General features: G+C 44.5%; 1 long non-coding RNA gene across 1 annotated transcript; it reads left to right on the top strand.

Moving 5' to 3' along the window:
* Positions 1 to 892: 892 nt before the first annotated feature.
* Positions 893 to 5,135, top strand: LOC116888861. Its single transcript, XR_004386350.1, has 3 exons — positions 893 to 980; positions 3,024 to 3,156; positions 4,959 to 5,135. It is a non-coding gene; the product is annotated as an uncharacterized LOC116888861 (long non-coding RNA).
* Positions 5,136 to 5,523: the final 388 nt, after the last annotated feature.

Below are 5,523 nucleotides of genomic sequence, written 5' to 3'. Positions count from 1 at the left end.
AAGCATACTCCCTGTATTTCCATGATTAAGTTGACATGTTTGTTTTCCTAACGCATCTTAGGAATGCTCACGTGATCCTGAGATTGAGAACTGCACTTTCTGTTGCCGTTTCAGCAGATCTATCACTTTCATGAGGTGAATTATTAATGGGAAATTATACTTTAGAAAGCCGAATAACCTGTTGGCATTTTACTGCATTTATTATTTATGCTGTCCCACTCAGGAGATGGGAGAGGGGGCCCTGTAAGGCTCACCTCGGTTATTACTGTACTTTGATCATTAGGAACTCTTTGTTTGATATCATTGATGGAACTAAGAAGTGGGCTCCAACAAAATCACACTGTGCAAGAGGTCTCACGTGGGAGGTTTATTAAAGGGAGGGGTGAGGCAGACACAGAAGCTGCCTCTGGGAGAAGGAAGAGAAGAGGGGGTTGTAGGGAGAGGAGAAACGCCGTCTTTTATAGGGCTGTGAAGCATGCACAGGACCACTTGCAATAGGGGCGACAGTGTCTTGCCTTCTGGGTAACTAATGAGAACGTTCTTGTTCCTCTCCCCATCCCCAACCCCCAGAGTTCCCCAGGAGCTGGCTACTAAAATGCCTGATTACCAGCATTGTTGTGGGTCCCTTTAGGCTGGCCGCAGAGTTGCCTGATTGCCTACAACTATGATTAATTATAAAGTAAGCCTTGACAACATTCATGTACACGCGGTGATCTAATATATTATGCCATCACTGTTGATCTCTTTCCATGAACAATGAGAATTGAGCGTCTATGCCATCCCTTGAAGTTTAATTTAGTGCCATTATCTACCGTATCCTGTTCTTATCATAGAATCATTTCATACTCCTGGATACTGACTTGTCGATCCATTACAAGGAAATTGTATTTTAAAAACAACCATTAAAGCAAGGACTGCTACACTTGAGAGTCCAACATCTCAGAATACCTGAAGTTCCTCCCTTCTAGGATGCATCGTTAGTGAGTATTAATTTTTAATATTAATTATTCCCACTTGCACTGCTCTCAGAATTTCTCATCAGCTCTGGTTTTAAGTCACATGCAACACACATTTCACCTTGCCAAGGAATTTCAGGATACCTTCTCTTTAAACTGGGGTCTGTATCATCTTTATGTATGGGCTATGGTTTAATGTGAATAATCAGATCAGAAATAATACACAGAAATTTAACTCTTCATGGTGGATTTGTGGATGCTAAACAGCTTTTCAACTCCCAGGCTATACCCATAGCTGTAGAAATTTAACTTTTTTTTTCTTCTTCTTCTTTTTTTCTTTTCTTTTTTTTGGAGTTGGGGACTCCATATTAACCCAACATAGGAAAATCAAAATGGAACCAGTTTGTTAAAACCAGTGTTGGATGCAGGAACTTTGCGCTTCTCAGAATATAAATCATGAAGCCACCATCAGACCCGTGATTATTAAACGTTGTAATTAATGAGCCCAGGTGGCGTGAAACCTTCCCTTGGGTCTCTTGTGGAATGATCATTTTTGTAAGAAGATAATACAAGTTGCTATAGATTATAATATTTCCCTCACACGTAGGGCTACTTGCTCCTGTGCTCCTGTGCTGTTGTGGGTCACAAAGAGTTTGTACCAGTTATTTGTTGATTTTGCTTTTCATCGTAGTCATTGTTAGCATTTCCTCTAGGCTCCGCCCAACAATTACCTAGCAACAGCAGACTGGACGAACTCTTCGACCTCTATGCTCCCTCTCCCCCTCTCCTTCTCCCTCTCTCTTCTCCTCTCTCCCCTTTTCTCCTATTTCCTCTTTCTCTCCATTTCCTACATGTCCTAGCTTACCCCTTCCCCTCTTCCTCCCTTCCTCTCCTCTCTGTCCTTCTCTGTCAGCCCTCCCTGCCCTCTCCCCTACTTAAAGACTCATTCTCTAGGTCCCAAACAAACTCCTTTTTATATTAGGCATGTCGCATGGCTTGATTGTTCATCAGGACACCTTGACAGAGCTTGCTAAGGCACCCCCTCTCCCACGGCGCCGTTTTATAAAACACAATAGCCATCGTCATTGCCGTAGTTATTATATGACAGCATTGAATTCTTTATTGGAAAGTAGTGCACAAGTACAAGTAGATTAGTCAGAGATTTATTTTTTATTTTATTTTTTAGTTTGTTTGCTTACCTGAGTAAGCCACAGAGGGAAATAGTTTGACACACTTCCCCTTCAAACTACATTCAATTTCCTCCTTGCTCAGTATCTGCAATAAACAGACAAATGAGAAAGTTTTCACTCTGGCACACTTCACTTCCTCTGTCCGTCTTCTGCTGGAGGTGTGAAAAGCTAAGGTGTGCATAGCTAAAAGAAAAAGTAGAAATGTAGCAAGGGGCCCCATTCACAGAAGGAGCCATATGTGAAAGGCTCCATGATGCTGAGAGCACAGACACAATGCAGCCATTTATCACTGTTACCATTTTCTAGAATGTGCAAATTTATAAACAGCAGGATCTCACTGCTCCATCTCTGCCTGTCTCCCAGCTCCTGCCTGAGAAGGCAGGGTGATTCCACGACAGGCTTCAGATTGGCAGTTCAGGTGACTATGCCTAAGAACTGGGAAAGTTCAGGCAAGCCCAGGCAAGCCAGTTACTAGGAAAACCCCAGGCTTCAGGCAGCTAGTCAGAAACAGCCCTGCTATCAGAAGCTGCCCCACCACCTGGCTCAAGGCAAGGACAATGGGTCAGCAGCAGTTTCCAGACTTCCCCAGCAACAGTTTCCAGCCCTCACGCCCAGGTAATGGTTCTAGTAGAATGTCCCTAGAGATGGATTTAACAGATTAAGATAGGGGTTACCTACTCCAGAATCCCCCTAATGTGCTTTAAATCAGGCCCGTGAGCTCACTTCATTGGGAGCTCTCTATCTTAGTAATGGGAGACCCCAGCATGCTGGACTACTGCAGAATAAAACACTCTTTGATTTTACATACTATTTGAGTCCAGGGTATCATTCCTTGGTGAATCATGGACACTTATATGGTCTTCTCCCTCTTCTATAGCCTAAGCCTTCCTGATTCCTGTGTACAGGCAGTGCCACAAGCTAAACCAGCAGGAACATGGAGCTGTGTCATGTTCTGACGTCTGCATCACACCTCTCTTCAAATTCTCGTTCTGCTTTGATGAAGAGCTGAGGTAAGCCTGTTTAGAACCTTGCCATTCTAAGTATAGCTTAGGGACCAGGCCTTGCTCTCTTGTTAGGAATGTGTAGAGGTGACCCTTCACTCACATTTTACTAAGAAGCGTTTCTGTATATTCAATTGTTAATTGCTGACCCGGGAGAGAGCTAAATGCTGGCAGAATATTTGGTATTGTTCTCTCCGTAGCTCATTATCAACTTCTTACAGCGAATAGTTGTCTTTCTTCATCTACTCTGCGGAGTCTCCGAGATTATCTCGTTAAAAAACAAGCTGCCTGGAAGAAGACGATGTAACCTTCACACCTGCCAAAGGGCAAGGCATTGTCCGGCAGCTGACTGATTCAGAATAAAGACTGACACCCAATGGCTGGGCAGGAGGTGGAAGGCAGGACTCCCTGATAGGGAGAAAGGGACGCTGGAAAGGAAAACGAGGAAGGTCTTTTCGCCAGGAGATATGAGGAGAACCAGACCTGACTACAGGCTCAGAAGGTATAGCTAGAGGCTTGGTGAAATGAAACAAAGGGGTCAGGTTAACTTAAATGAGCTGGTGAGAGCTGCCCAGTGAGGCCTAAACTTTGAAATATTAAAAGGTTCCCCTGTCTGTGGGGAGCGGGTGTGGCAGCAGCCCCAAGATGGCGCTGGGGACTGCAGCTAAGTCTCATGACTAGCACCTGACTTCCTCACACACCTGAAACTAGCCACGTCCATTGTGAGAGCTGCACAGGCACACCATGACGCAAGATCAGGCCATGTGATGTGGACCTATGAATTGAGATTACAGTCTGGACTGAGGAGGCAGGAGTTGAGGGAGGATGTAAGGGACTGTGCTCGGGGCTGAAAGGGAGAGAAGAAAAGAAAAGAGATTGCTGCTTGCATGCAGAAAGAAAGGTTCCTGAATAAATTGCTTTGAGAAGAACGTCGTGGTGTTGCTCTTTTCTGCGGGTCGGAGACAGAAACAACACCTGTCTTTATTTTTGGCTGAATGCCCACCAGTGTTATACGACAGGAATATACAATCTGAATGCTCATCCCATACTCCCTAATTAGAATCTGCATTTATCTCAGAATCAGATGCACAACAATTAGAGAAACATCACCCTAGAAGTTGCTTCCTGTTCTTTCTACCCCAGTGACAGACTACCTGTAGCTAAAATTTGTCCCTAGGGTTCATGCTTCCTTGATGGTAGCAGACCGTTGCCCATCCACTCGTGTCTTTGGTCTTATTATCACTGCCTGCTCCCAGTCTGGTTATCACTGTGCTGGGTTTAACTCTTGCCAGATGTCCTTAGCTGGAGTATTGTCTTAGTTAAGGTTTTACTGCTGGGAGCAGACACCATGACCAAGGCAAGTCTTATGAAGGACAACACTTATTTGGGATAGCTTACAAGTTCAGAGGTTCAGTCCAGTATCATCAGGGAGGGAGGATAGCAACATCCAAGCAGCCATGGTGCAGGCAGAGCTGAGGGTTCTACATCTCCATCTGAAGGCTGCCAGCAGAATACTGGCTTCCGGGCAGCTAGGACAAAGCCCACTCCCACACTGACATACCTATTCCAACAAGGCTACACTGACTCACAGGGCCACACCTTCTAATAGTGCCACTCCCTGGGACGAGCATATACAAACTATCACTGTTGGGCCATCAGTTTGTCTACCCAAATGGTCTTTGGAAACTATGGTTTAAAGTGGTTTAAAGTGCTTCCCATGGGGCACTCATAGAAAGAAGCTAGGTCACTCGGTATGTACCTCAGAAAAGGTTGGTAGTTCTATTGATCCCTGTTTCTTTCTTTTCTTTCAGTCACCCAGGAGGTGAGCAGCACTCATTGGCCACACTCTCCTACTATTCTGCACGTGCTGTGACAGACCCAAAGCCACAGGACTAAATGACCTCGAGCTGAGAACTCTCGAACTGTGATAAATGTACTTGAGAAATAAGACTATTTATGTCCTCTTATCCCTTTGCAGTCTCACTATTAGCAAACCACACTAAGGAAATACTCACGCGCATTGTAAAAACACGCACAAGGATGGGTGGTAATTATGGGTAGTTTTAAGTTATTTTGAAGGGTTTACTTATTTTTACTTTATGCGTGTGGTTATTTGCCTGTATGTGTGCTTGTGTACCATGTCCACGTTTGGTATCTGCAGAGGTCAAAAGAGAGTGCTGGATATCGAAAGAGCTGTGTTACAAGATGGTTGCGAGCTGCCATGTGGGTACTGGGAACATCCCCACCTTCTGCGAGAGGAGCTGGTACTATTAACTGCTAATCCATCTCACCAGACCCTTTATTGATTATTAAGAGGTGAGGAAAAACACCCCAAACAGATATCAGTAAGGTATAATAACAATACATTAGCCCACT

Source organism: Rattus rattus, chromosome 1 (assembly GCF_011064425.1).
Source record: "Rattus rattus isolate New Zealand chromosome 1, Rrattus_CSIRO_v1, whole genome shotgun sequence".
Lineage (NCBI taxonomy): Eukaryota > Metazoa > Chordata > Mammalia > Rodentia > Muridae > Rattus > Rattus rattus.
This window is presented reverse-complemented; position numbering and strand designations above follow the sequence as displayed.